Raw genomic sequence first — 15,258 nt, 5'->3', positions numbered from 1 at the left:
GACATTGGGGGCGATTTTGAACCCGCCTCCTCCGTCTGAGAAAATGGCGACACATGCTCAAAATCTGGGGATTTGGCGCCGGCAAGTTTCTGAGATCCAATCTTACCGGCCCCTCACCGGTGGAATGGTGTGAAACACGCCGTGGGACAGCAGAGGGCTCATTTTAATACATCAGCACGTCATTGGTGAGCACTGTCTCTGGGTCACCTCCCCCTCACCGGATATTCAGCCAGTGCCAGCGTGACATCACACCAGCACGTTGACAGCAGGTGCACCTGTTGTGGGGGGTCTCCCCGGGGTTCGTAAAGGTGATTATAACCCCCCGGGGGCAGAGGGAGATAGCCAGGCAGTGGCCAGGCCATGCCTCCTGGCACTGCCCCTTGGCATAGGTTGGCCTAAGGAACCTTGGTGAGTTCTTGCACTGCATCTTGGAGATGGTACACACGGCTGCCACTGTTCATCGGTGGTGGATAGAATGAATGTTACTGGAAAGGGTAGCAATCAAGTGGGCTGCTTTGCCCTGGATGGTGTCAAACTTCTTGAGCGTTGTTGAAACTGCACTCATCCAGGCAAGAGAAGAGCACATCGCACTCCTGACTTGTGCCTTGTAGATGGTGGACAGTCTTTGGGGAGTCAGGAAATGAGTTACTCTCCACAGGTTTCCGAGCCTTTGACCTGCTCTGCTAACTGCAGTACTTATATGGCTGGTCCAGTGCAGTTTCTGGCCATTGGTAACCCCTAGGATGTTGATGGTGGAGGATTCAGTGATGGTAATGCCATTGAATGTCAAGGGGAGATGGTTAGATTCTTTCTTGTTGGGGATGATCATTGCCTGGCACTTATGTAGCGCAAATGTTACTCGCCACTTGTCAGCCCAAGCCTGGCTATTATCCAGGTCTTGCTGCATTTGGACTTGGACTGCTCCAGAGACACAAATGTTACTGAACATTGTGCAGTCATTAGTGAACATCCTGATTTCTGACCTTATGATGGAAGGAAGGTCATTGATGAAGCAGCTGAAGATGGTTGGGCCTAGGACACTACCCTGAGGAACTCCTGCAGTGATGTCTTGGAGCTGAGATGATTGACCTCCAATTACCACAACCATCTTCCTTTGTGCCAGGTATGACTCCAACCAGTGGAGGGTTTTCCCCCGATTCCCATTGACTTCAGTTTTGCTCGGGCTCCTTGATTCCATCCTTGGTCAAATGCTGCCTTGATGTCAAGGGCAATCACACTCACCTCATCTCTGGCATTCAGCTCTTTTGGCCATATTTGAACCAATGGTCCAGACTCCTGGATTACAAATCCAGTAACAAAGCCATTATACTGATTAATAGCTTGCAGCAGAGGCCATTTGGCCCATCGAGTCTGCACCGACCCGCGAGAAACATCTGACCTCTCACTTAATCCCATTTACCAGCACTTGGCCCATAGCCTTGAATGTTATGATGGGCCAAGGATGTGAGGCAACCCGCCTTACCACCCTCCCAGGCAGCGCATTCCAGACCGTCACCACCCTCTGGGTTAAAAAGTTTTTCCTCACATTCTCCCTAAACCTCCTGCCCCTCAATTTGAACCTATGTCCCCTCATGACTGACTCTTCAACTAAGAGGAACAGCTGTTCCTTATCCACTTTGTCCATGCCTCTCATAATCTTGTACACTTCAGAATAGCAGAATGGTTGGTGTTTTAATATGTTTCTTCTCACTCCTCTTTAATAACTCTGTTCTTCACCTTCACAGTAAGAGTTTTAACAACACCAGGTTAAAGTCCAACAGGTTTATTTGGTAGCAAATACTATAAGCTTTCGGAGCGCTGCTCCTTCGTCAGATGGAGTGGAAATGTGCTCTCCAACAGTGCACAGAAACACAAAATCAGCACAAAATCAGAGACACAAACTCTGTGCACTGTTTGAGAGCACATTTCCACTCCGTCTGACGAAGGAGCAGCGCGCCGAAAGCTTATGGTATTTGCTACCAAATAAACCTGTTGGACTTTAACCTGGTGTTGTTAAAACTCTTACTGTGTTCACCCCAGTCCAACGCCGGCATCTCCACATCTTCACCTTCACGTCAGAGAGGATTGGCATGTTCCAGGTCGCAGCCATATGTTTAACCAGCTTGAGATGGAGATGGATTAAGTTTCCAGCTCCTTAAATTCTGACACCTGGATAGTAACTTGTGGTTTTACCACCAAACGTCAGTGAAATGAACACACTTTCTATCACAGATCACACATATGTTGAAGAATTAACATGGCTATATCTTCATTGGACAGCTGATGGCCTAGTGGTACTATCGTTAGTTTATTAATCCAGAAACTCAGCTCATGTTCTGGAGACCCGGGTTCGAATCCCGCCACAGCAGATGGTGGAATTTGAATTCGTTCAAAAAAATCTGGAGTTAAGAATCTACTGATGACCATGAAACTATTGTCGGAAAAACCCATCTGGTTCACTTATGTCCTTTAGGGAAGGAAATCTGCCATCCTTACCTGGCCTGGCCTACACGTGACTCCAGAGCCACAGCAATGTGGTTGACTCTCAACTGCCCTCCAAGGGCAACCAGGGATGGGCAATAAATGCTGGCCAGCCAGCGACACCCATGACCCACAAATGAATTTTTAAAAAATTCATAGTGCTCACAAACCACACTGATACAAAACAAAGGATTAGTGCATTCTCACAACAATCCTGACTCTGGTTTTGCAAGTGGAGACAAATTAATCGCAGGAACATTTTCAACTATGTTAGGGACCAGAGCAGAAATCCAAAAGTATGTTATGAAGCCCGACTAGACCCCAACAGGTAATCTTTATTTTGGCATTAGTGTAAGGATAAGATGTTTCACTCCAGGTGTGATTCCATTGACACACTGGGAAGCTTTTGTCAAAATAAACTTTATCATTTGATTTGATTTATTATTGTCGCATAGAACAAAGAACAAAGAACATTATAGCACAGGAACAGACCCTTCAGCCCTCCAAGCCTGCACCGACCATGCTGCCCGACTTAACTAAAAACCCCCTACCCTTCCGGGGACCATATCTCTCTATTCCCATCCTATTCATATATTTGTCAAGACGCCCCTTAAAAGTCACTACCGTATCTGCTTCCACTACCTTCCCTGGCAACGAGTTCCAGGCACCCACCACCCTCTGTGTAAAAAGCTTGCCTCGTACGAATCGGCTGCCGGTAGTGGTGGTGTAGGTGGATTCGATAGGGTCTTTTAAGAGACTTTTGGATAAGTTCATGGAAGTTAGTAAGATAGAGGGTTATAGGTAAGCCTAGTAGGTAGGGACATGTTTGGCGCAACTTGTGGGCCGAAGGGCCTGTTTGTGCTGTAGCTTTTCTATGTTCTATGTTCTATCTAATTTAAACTTTGCCCCTCGCACCTGAAACCTGTGCCCCCTCGTAATTGACCCTGGGAAAAAGTTTCTGACTACCAACTCTGTCCATGCCTCTCAGAATCTTATAGACTTTTACCAGGTCGCACCTCAACCTCCGTCATTCCAGTGAGAACAAACCAAGTTTCTCCAACCTCTCCTCGTAGCTGATGCCCTCCATACCAGGCAACATCCTGGTAAATCTTTTCTGTACCCTCTCCAAAGCCTCCACATCCTTCTGGTAGTGACCAGAATTGAACACTATATTCCAAGTGCAGCCTATTAGGATGCAGTGAAAAGTATTGTTTCTTGCGCGCTATACAGATAAAGTATACCATTCATAGAGTACATAGGAGAGAAGTAAAGGAGAGGCTACAGAATATGGAGTTGCAGTTACAGATAGGGTGAAGAGAAAGATCAACTTAATATATGATAGGTCCATTCAAAAGTCTGAATGGTTCTTGAGTCGCTATGTATGTTCTATCAGACGTTTCAATACAGTTTAACAATAATGGATGAATTAGCTTAACTTTTACCAATTGAAATGCTTAAACATGACAAGATACAGTTCTTAACTGCTAACCTAGCTCTGTGAGTTCCAAATCACCAATATTCCTCTTATAGACTTAAACTCCTCTCCAAAATCAGTTACTGATACACAGGCGTATGTGCCTGGGCTACCAGTCCGTGGGCTCTTCTGGAGAGAGAGATGCAGAGAGAGAAATCTATTTTTCTTAGCAGGTCCCAAACACCAGCCTCCAGAGAGAGAGAGAGAGAGAGAGATCGCTTGCTTGCTTCAGAACCTGGCAGTTACTGCCTGCTTTCCCCTGTAAGCTTATAGCTCCTCCCCTTAAGCACGTGACTGTCTCTGTCAATCAATCTAGTCAAAATCCCAGCGGAAAAAACCAGATAAACAAAAATGCATGATCTCAGATTGAAACAAACACATCCCTAGCTAAAATCAATGCATTCTCAGCATGTGAGCTGCCTGGTGCAGACAAATTGACACCCTGTTAAACAGAGCTGAATTTAAAACATACCCTTCACAAAAAATGTGATATAAATGCATTTCTTAAAGGCATAGTATCGTCACAACTATAAGACAGAAACAATGCACACCTAAACTACAGATAGAAGAGGAAGTCTTGCATTTGTATAGTGCCTGGTACAGCCTCAGGTGTTGACAGCTAATTACCTCCATTTGAAGTGTAGTTATATTATAATGTAGTTCATATTCAGTGGTTCATATTCAGAGACGGCAACAGCTCTTTCTTGATATGTAGAAATCATTTTTATCTATAAGCTCCAATTTGATCCCAAGATAATCAAAAATGGTAAAGTTGTCTTGTATTTTAAACTGGTTAAAAAATAAGTTTCACTTTTCAATATATTGTGGCTTAATACACATATCAGTATTGTACTGGAAAGGTGGAAGAATATACTCAATTTGCTAAATGTTATTGCATTCATTTGATTCTTTATGGCGCTGTAAGGAATAGTTTCTGGGAGATTTGAAATCATTATTGTGAGTCTTTCTTGCAAAGTGTCAGGGTATCATGAATACCTTGTTGCAACACAGTGCATTACACCGCACTGCACACTCAGAGGGAAGCTGGAGATTTGGGTTGTCAATCAGAGGATGCTATGCTTCACTGTTACGGTCGAACTTGCTGCTGGATATTTAAGCAGGCTTTTATTGTGCATGGGTTTAATCCACGGATAACTGCAAATATTGAAAATCCAAAAGAAACGTTGAAAATGCAAAACAAACTCATCACCTAATGCAAGGCTACAGTCAAAGCTGTGTTAGTTTATGATTCTGTCTGATCTGTAAGCATCAATATACATTCCTGAGCTTTTGTTCGTGCCCGAGTATATTATCTATAGCGGTATATTATTTAACCAATTGGTGATCCACTGTGGATGAAGCCTCACCATGTCTTACACCCCGGCATCGGCACCAATCTTTGCTGGGACAATGGTACTATCGTGTTAATGTCATTGAGCTAGTAAACCAGACACGCAAACTAATGCTCCGGGGAATTTGGGTTCAAACCCCACCATGTCAGCTGGTAGAATTTAAGTTGAATTAATACATTTGGAATTGAAAGCTAGTTTGAAAGTAGCAATGATTGTTGTAAAAACCCATCTGGTTCACTCATGGAGATAAAAGGAGAGGCTGGATAGACTGGGACTTTCTTCTCTGGAGCATAGGAGGCTTAGGGATGATCTTATAGAGGTCTATAAAATAATGAGGGACATAGATCAGCTAGATAGTCAACATCTTTCCCCAAAGATAGGGGAGTCCAAAACTAGAGGGCATATGTTTAAGGTGAGAGGGGAGAGATACAAAAGGGTCCAGAGGGGCAATTATTTTCACACGGAGGGTGGTGAGTGCCTGGAACAAGCTGCCAGAGGTAGTAGTAGAGGCAGGTACAATTTTGTCTTTTAAAAAGCATTTAGACAGTTACATGGGTAAGATGGGTATAGAGGGATATGGGCCAAATACAGGCAATTGGGACTGGCTTAGTGGTTAAAAAAAAGACATGGACAAGTTGGGCCGAAGGGCCTGTTTCCATCCTATTAACCTCTATGGCTCTATGACTCTATAAATCTGTCGTCCTTACCTAGTCTGGCCTACATGTGACTCCAGACCCAAAGTGGTTGACCCTTAGCTGCCTTCTGGGATGGCCTTGGAAGTCACTCAGTTCAAGAGGAATTAGGAATGGGCCACAAACACTGGCCTTGCCTCTGGCACTTAGGAGCAGGAGTTAGTTTTAGGGCCCTTCGACCCTACTCTGCCATTCGATAAGATCATAGCTGATTTGGTTGTGGTTTCTACTCCACCTTTCTATCTGCTGCCCCCAATTATTACCCTTGATTCCACTGACACGATCTCGGCACCACCAAGACTGATAGAGCTATTGGATTGGCTGGCAGCTCCCCGGTTTGGGGCATCCCTACCAGTGAGGGACGGAAGTCTCACTCAGCCCTTCTGTAGCCCAGCCACAGCTTGTTGTGGCTCTGGGTGGGCTGGTATGGAGCGGCACAGATTCACGCTGAGATTATTTCCAATGGGGGAGGTGGTGGAGGGAGGGAGGGTGGACTGCGGCCCTGCCCCCCACCCTCCCACCCCTCCCAACCCCTTGCAGCTCATATCAAGCTCTATATTTCCTCAATCACAAGTTCCTTCATGTACATTTATGATGTGACTGTGTTTACCCCGACCCTTCATAACCCAAGCTTGACCCGAGTTTCAGTCCCAGGGCCCCGATCCCGAAGCCAGACTAAATTCTGGGCCAGGATCCTGAGGGTAGCCGTGACGGGAACTTGAAGAATATTCTTAAGGAGGCGGCCAATTTAGAAGCGTCTACAGGAGCCCCATCCAATTAAGGATGGCGGGCTGGCTCCACAGGTGGGAAGGCCAATGGGAACTCAGGGAGGCTGGCAGCATCACCAGGAGAGGCGGGTGATGCCAATGTAGGCGCAACATAGGAGCATAGGAATTAGCAGCAGAAGTAAGCAATTCAGCCCTTCGAGCTTGCTCCGCCATTCAATCAGATCATGGCTGATCTCTCCCTGGTCTCAAATCCACCTCCCACCTGTTCCCCAGATCCCTTTAAACCATTTCTAAAATCAGAAATAAATCTATCGCCTTTTTGAAACCATTTAATAATTCAGACTCCACCGCGCTATGGGGCAGCGAGTTCCACAAATTCACCACCCTCTGCGAAAAGTAGTTCCTCCTCATCTCAGTTTTAAATTTATCGCCTAGGTGATGGGAAACCTGAGAGTGCCTCAAGATGGAGGCAAGCCCTGAAGGTTTGTAAATGGTACAGAGTATAATATGGCCACAGCTGCAGGCCATCACCTCAGAGGAGCTGTGGTGAATGGTGGGGGGAAAGTAGACCCTCCACAGGATGGCTTGTGGCTTCCTGGTCCAGCAGATCCATTATGGCCTACTCTGCAGGATGCACCCTCCCCATGCCAACCCCACACCCTCACCTCTGCCTTGCCACTGGCAGTCCATCTCTGGCCTCCAGCCACCATCTGGAAGTTCCAGGTGATGTGTGAAGAGTGGCCACAATTGGCACCTTGATTGTTCTGATGGGCCTTCTGCCTCCTCGAAAATGGGCCAGAAGTGGGAATGCGATGACTGACCGTGAGAAATCACAGCACGGCCGTCTCAAGCTCAGGGTGAAAAATCACCTCAGGTGTGTAAATAATGAATTTCATTATGGGACATATTCATAACGTTTTGTTTAAAAGGAAACTGAGCAGGATAGAGTGCAGTACTGTACATGTGCAAAAAGAAGGAATAATGTGTGGGGGAAGAGAACATGCAACAGGCAGCACGGTGGCACAGTGGTTAGCACTGCTGCCTCATAGTGCCAGGGACCCGGGTTTGATTCCCGGCTTGGGTCACTGTCTATGTGGAGTTTGCGTGTTCTCCCCATGTCGGCGTGGGTTTCCTCCGGGTGCTCCGGTTTCCTCCCACAGTCCGAAAGACGTCTGATTAGGAGCATTCGCCATGCTGAATTCTCCCTCACTGTACCGGAACAGGCGCCGGAATGTGGCGACTAGGGGATTTTCACAGTAACTTCATTGCAGTGTTAATGTAAGCTTACTTGTGACTAATAAATAAACTTTAAAGGGGCAAGTCAGATCTTAATCCAAGTTGGAAAAATACACGGTTTTGATCCATCCTATTATTTGACGTCCTTTTTGTAAGTTCCATTAATTTTGTGTTCATTCCTCTGGTTCCTCATTTGAAATTAATTGAACTAATATATCAATGGGTTAAAAACAAATCTGTTTCCGTAACGAAAAACATATGTGGTACGTAGGGACATGCTCAATTTGTTTGGCTAATTCACTCTCAAGGTGAAATGAATTTACATTCACGGTACAGATTTGTCATGGTTCCGACATTAAGTGATCATGCACAGTTCCATCTAAACTCTACATGATTGCCCAGGTATCTAAATATTGAATTTTATCATGTGGCAAATTCACATTTTTTATTGTTCAAACACAAATTGAATTGGCTTAATGTTATACAATACTATCGGCCGGAATTCTCCGACCTCGCCCGCAGCTGGGCTTCTCCAGTCCCGCTGCAGTGAATGGAGTTTTAGCTGAGCGCCACATTCTCCGTTCTCGCTGGCAGCGGTGGTGGGCATGAATAGCCAGAGAATCCCAGCCATAGTATTTAGAGGCCATTCAGCCCACTTGGTGTGTATTGGTGTTAATGGTCCACACAAGCCTCCTACCATTTGGCTTAGCCCATCAGCCTGACCTTCCAATCCTTTCCTCACCTAACGTCCTTGTAAATGCACGCCCTTCTCTGTCGAAAAGCATAAAGTGGGAATGGAATCGGTCAGCATTTGGAAGTGTTAAGTTAATGGGTGAGTTTCTCTAGCCTCCCAGCTGCGTGTGTCCCGCCGGCAGGAGGTAGCATGTTGTTTGCTCGTGGCGGGATCCTCCAGTCCTGCCGCTGTCAATGGGAATTCCCATTAATGTCCTCCCACGCCAGCAGGAAACCCACGGAAGGGGATGCGCTGCCAGTGGGACCGGAAAATCCCATCGGCTGAACGGCCGGAGAATCCCAGCCAATATTTCTGGTTGAAACTTTCCATCACAACCCATTCTACTTAAATACACCAGTTATGTTTCTCTTACATTGCACATCAAACCCCATCTGGGCAGTTCCCCAGGATTGCTGTCTAGGTCACAAGTGAAACCTAGGGTATCAATATCCTCTTTCTATTATTCGTTAATGGGAGGTGGCGTCGCTGGCTGGGTCAGCATTTATTGCCCATCCCTAATTGCCCATGAACTGAGTGACTTGCCAGGCCATTTCAGAGGGCAGCTAACAGTCAACCACATTGCTGTGGCTCTGGAGTCACATGTAGGCCAGACCAGGTAAGGGTTAGGTTGCTTGGCTATGGTAAATTGCCTCTTAGTGTCAGGGGGACAACATAAGAACATAAGAACATAAGAAATAGGAGCAGGAGTAGGCCATCTAGCCCCTCGAGCCTGCCCCGCCATTCAATAAGATCATGGTTGATCTGAAGTGGATCAGTTCCACTTACCCGCCTGATCCCCATAACCCCTAATTACCTTACCGCTCAGGAATCCATCTATCCGTGATTTAAACATATTCAACGAGGTAGCCTCCACCACTTCAGTGGGCAGAGAATTCCAGAGATTCACCATCCTCTGAGAGAAGAAGTTCCTCCTCAACTCTGTCCTAAACTGACCCCCCTTTATTTTGAGGCTGTGCCCTCTAGTTCTAGCTTCCTTTCTAAGTGGAAAGAATCTCTCCACCTCCACCTCTACCCTATCCAGCCCCTTCATTATCTTATAAGCAGGGTAAATACATGGGGTTATGGGGATAGGGCCTGGCTGGGATTGTTGGCTGGGGCTGAATGGCCTCCTTCTGCACTGTTGGGATTCTATGAACCAGGTGGGTTTTTGCGACAATCGACAATGATTTCATGGCCATCATTAGACTTATTATTGAATTCAAGTTTCTCCATCTGCCGTGTTGGGATTCGAACCCTAATCCCCAGTTCTTGCCCTGGATTACTAGCCCAACCATAACACCACTGCCTCCCCTCCGATATTAAATAGTCCATTGCCTTTTTGATTTTAGTGGGGAAATGTATCATAAATCACTGCACTTGGACACTCTATCAATCTGGAAATCACCATATACTGTATCACAATCATTAACATTGCCATTTCATAATGCTATAAAGGCTAAGATAAAGACCACTTCAATCTATACCTGTCAAGTGTAAACCATGAGTGAGTGTATTGTTACTTAGAAGGCAAAGTATGTTTCCTCTCAATTTTTTTCCACATGGATTCTTGATGGTTACGTAAACAACAATGAAGGTATTTAAATGGGTAGTTTTGCGATCCACACAGATACAGCACACTTAAGAGACAAGTTAATGATCTCATTTTTCCCCCTAGCAGGTTCTAATTTATTCACTGCTCACCTAAAGCAGGTCAGTTAAACACATTATTCATGAACTACCAGAGTCCAGTCAGTTTAAGCATCTTTGGGGTTATTTAATCAGTTTAATGTCAACCCATTGCGTTGCAAGTCCATAATGCCCTTTCTAAAATGACTCTTTCGCCAGACGCACGTGTATATTTGTGTTACGTGACCTATCCAACATGTAGTCTTCTTTAGAATGCCAGATGTGGTTCAGGGGTTGGCACTCACTGCTTGAACTCACAAAAGCACGGGATCAAATTCCACTCCAGCGACCTGAGCCCATAACCAAGATTGGCACTGGAGCATGGTATGAGGTGCCAGCTGTTGTATTAGATGTTAAACAGAAGACCCATCTGCCCTATCAGGTGGACCTAAAAGATCCTATGACACTGTTTCAAAGCTGGGCTGGAGAATTTTCCCCCCGGTGCCCTGCTCAATGTCCAGCCCTCAAACCTCATCAACATTTTGCCTCAGCGTGGATGGGTCAAAATCCTGGAACTCCATCCCCAACAGCATTGTGGAGCATATGCACCAGACGGACTGCAAAGGTTCAAGAAGGTGTGCTCACTACCACCATCCAAAGGGGTTATTACATAGAAACATAGAAACTAGAAGCAGGGGCGGCACGGTGGCACAGTGGTTAGCACTGCTGCCTCACAGCACCAGGGACCCGGGTTCGATTCCCGGCTTGGGTCACTGTCTGTGTGGAGTTTGCACATTCACCCTGCGTGGGTTTCCTCTGGGTGCTCCGATTTCCTCCCACAGTCTGAAAGAGGTGCTGGTTAGGTGGATTGGCCATGCTAAATTCTCCCCCAGTGTACCCAAACAGGTGTTGGAGTGTGGCGACTAGGGGATTTTCACAGTGACTTCATTGCAGTGTTAATGTAAGCCTACTTGTGACTAATAAATAAACTTTAAAGTTCTGTGTCTCCTGGATTTTTTTTCGCTGTTGAATGAGTTGTAAATAGAAGCCATTGTGAACATTTAGAAAGGAAATTGTTGGGAATACATAACAAGTCAACAGCATCTGAAATGAAAAGATAGGTTACTGTGTGACCCTTTGTTCCAGCAGAGAATTTTATTGTTTTCTTTTAAACTTCCGACAGCTAGAAGCAAAGAGTGGGGGAGGTGGCCGGAATGTCCGTGGGATTTTTTCTGATCTCCTGCCATACATCAGTGGAAAATTGAGACAAATCCTGGTGAGTGGTGAAAGCAAACATCTTCTAGACATTTGCATCATTTCGTAGGATCATAGAATCCTGACAGAGAAGAAGGAGGCTAATCGGCCCATTGAGTCTGCACCGACTCTGCGAAAGACCATCTTACTCAGGCCCGCCCACCACCCTATCCCTGTAAATATGAGGTCTAATATTGGACTGATAAGAGACCATGAGGGAAGTGGTTGTAAGTAAGTACTTAACAGCAACCCCATGCATTCACCCTCCTAATCCCCCTTACCTACGCATCTTGAGACACCAAGGGCTTAATTGAACATGGCCAATCCATCTAACTGACATATCCTTGGAGTATGGGAGGAAACCGGAGCGTCTGGAGGAAACCCACGCAGACATGGGGTGAACGTGCAAACTCCACACAGGCAGTGACCCGAGGCTGGAATTGAACCAGTGTCCCTGGGGCTGTGAGGCAGCTGCGCTAACCACTGTGCCACCGTACCTCTTTGCTGATCACTTGCTGAAGAGTATTCCTGAAAAAATATGAATGGACGGGGTTGAAGAAGGTTTGAACAGTCACTCGTCCCTCTGAAAGTGACTCACTGACATATCTTCAGTCCTAAGTTCTGGAAATCCCTTCCTAAACCTCCCCACCTTGCTAATCTCCTTTAAGGACCAAACCTGACCATTCTACTATCTCCTTTGTGGCTCGGTGTCAAATTCTGTCTGTTACTGTGAATCAACTTGAAAAGTTATTTTTTTAAGATATTCTTTTGAAGATGTGGGCGGCACGGTAGCAAAGTGGTTAGCACTGCTGTCTCACAGTGCCAGGGGCCTGGGTTCAATTCCCCGGCTTGGGTCACTGTGTGGAGGCTGCACATTCTCCCCGTGTCTGCGTGGGTTTCCTCCAGATGCTCCGGTTTCCTCTCACAGTCTGAAAGATGTGCTGGTTAGATGCATTGATCATGCTAAGTTCTCCCTCAATGTACCCGAACAGGAGCCGAAATGTGGCGACTAGGGGATTTTCACAGTAGCTTCATTGCAGTGTTAATGTAAGCCTACTTGTAACACTAATAAAATAATAAATAAACTTTGGTTATTAGCTGTAAAATGTCTAAGTTGAGCATCAAAGTCTTTTTGACTGGCAGCCAATATCATCCAATCAGGTAATAAAGAGCATACTTTCTTTCCAATTGGCTGTAGGCCGCAGAGTCCTGTGAGGATGGATGACCATTGACAGGAGAGAGGGGAGGGGTGGTTGACAACAGGACATCAAGTGATTTTCATTGCTTTGACGGCTGTGTCTTCAGCTGTCTAAACCTTAGGCCTAGACAATAAGCCACTCTACCATTGATTCTTCAAACATTCCTTCAAACCTACATCATTGACCAAATGTTCAGTCACTTGCAACAAAATCAGAAAATGCTGGAAAATCTCAGCAGGTCTGACAGCATCCATGGGGAGAGAATAGAGCCTAATACAGTTGCTTTGATTTATTATTGTCACATGTATTAACATACAGTGAAAAGTATTGTTTCTTGCACGCTATACAGACAAAACATACCGTTCATAGAGAAGGAAATGAGAAAGTGCAGAATGTAGTGTTACAGTCATAGCTAGGGTGTAGAGAAAGATCAACTTAATGCAAGGTAAGTCTATTCAAAAGCCTGACACAGCAGGGAAGAAGCAGTTCTTGAGTCGATTAGTACATGACCTCAGACTTTTGTATCTTTTTCCCAAAGGAAGAAGGTGGAAGAGAGAATGTCCGGGGTGCGTGGGGTCCTTAATTTTGCTGGCTGCTTTGCCAAGGCAGCGGGAAGTGTAGACAGAGTCAATAGATGGGAGGCTGGTTTGTGTGATGGATTGGGCTACATTCACGACCTTTTGTAGTTTCTTACGATCTTGGGCAGAGCAGGAGGCATACCAAGTTGTGATACAACCAGAAAGAATGCTTTCTATGATGTATCTGTAAAAGTTGGTGAGAGTTGTAGCTGACATGCCAAATTTCCTTAGTCTTCTGAGAAAGTAGAGGAATTGGTGGGCTTTCTTAACTATAGTGTCGGCATGGGGGTACCAGGACAGGTTATTGGTGATCTGGACTCCTAAAAACTTGAAGCTCTCGACCCTTTCTACTTCATCCCCGTTGATATAGACAGAGGCATGTTCTCCTTTACACTTCCTGAAGTCGATGACAATCTCCTTCGCTTTGTTGACATTGGGGGAGAGATTATTGTTGCTGCACCAGTTCACCACATGTGACAATAATAAATCAAATCAAATCAAATCTGTCAGACCTGCTGAGATTTTCCAGCATTTTCTGTTTTTGTGTCAGATTCCAGCATCCGCAGTATTTTGCTTTTTTCTTTTAGTCACTTGTCCTGATATCTCCTTTTGTGGCTCCAAATGAACCAAGATAACACTCCTATGTACCGTTTTGGTCAGTTTTGCCATGGTAGTTGTTATGCTCCAAATTGCACCAAAGGCCAAAGTTTTCCTGCCCTTCCCACCAGCGGGGTCTTTCAGTCCCGCCAATGGTGACACCCCCACAGTGCATTCCCCGGCGATGGAGTGTGTGGGGCACACAAAAGCCCTTGAGCATCATCTGCCACTAGAAAATATGCTGCCCGAGGAGGGGCTTTGGTCAGAAAAATCACAGTTTGATCAAATCTGTACTCCAGTAATTGTAGCATAGAGTATCTGGCATGTCAAGGGTTAGTGTGGAACTGGGAAGCAGGACTGCCCACAAATGTGATGTAAAGAGACACATGACTGGAAACTAGAGTCAGTTGTGGAATGGACAGAGACCTGTGTAGAAGCAAGCATGCAGTTAGCTCATAGCTTTGGATATACACTATGTATACGTAGATAATTATGTGTTATCAATAAACACTTAATATTCAACCACATAAGACTTAGAACCTCTTTGTGAGATGTGCTGGACATGATGGCAGTGGTGGGATTTGAACCCACATCTCTGCAGAGATTGAAACAGAATCTGGAAGAATTATCAAGTCTCCAGGTCATCTGAATTTATAAATTCAAAGACTTGAGGGGTTGGGGGGCAGGGGTGCGAAGAAGGGATAGCATGATTGTAATGGAAATATATTGGGTAAAGCCATGGGGAAGTGTGGTATAGAGATACCCGGTACAGCAAGGGTTAATAAGAGACTGGGAAATAGTGCCACACACAATGTGATGAAGAGACACCTGACATTAGGCTAGAGTCAGTTGTGAGTTGGACAGAGACCTGTGTAAAAGCAAGCATGGAGTTAGCTCATAGCTAAGGCTATATACCCTGTTATATATGCACATTGCTACATGGGGGTCTGTTTAGCTCATTTGGCTGGACGGCCAGTTAGCAATGCAGAGCGACACCAACAGCGTGGGTTCCATTCCCGTACCGATTGAGGTTATTCATGAAGGTCCCGCCTTCTCAACCTTGTCCCTCACCTGAGATGTGGCGACCCTCAGGTTAAATCACCACAAGCCAGCTCTCAAAGGGAGAACAGCCTTTGGTCCTTTGGGACTGTGGTGACATTTACAGTTATGTGTTAACAATAAACACTTAATGTTCAACAACACAAAACAGAGCGAATGTAACCTACGTAGTATTTGCTGTTCCAGTCAGTATTGCTTGGTGGGAACATAAAAAGTGAAAACAGTTTTATCCATACCAGTGATTGGGGG

Source organism: Mustelus asterias, chromosome 7 (genome assembly GCF_964213995.1).
Source record: "Mustelus asterias chromosome 7, sMusAst1.hap1.1, whole genome shotgun sequence".
NCBI classification, from domain to species: Eukaryota; Metazoa; Chordata; class Chondrichthyes; order Carcharhiniformes; family Triakidae; genus Mustelus; species Mustelus asterias.
Note: the sequence above shows the minus strand (reverse complement) of the source record.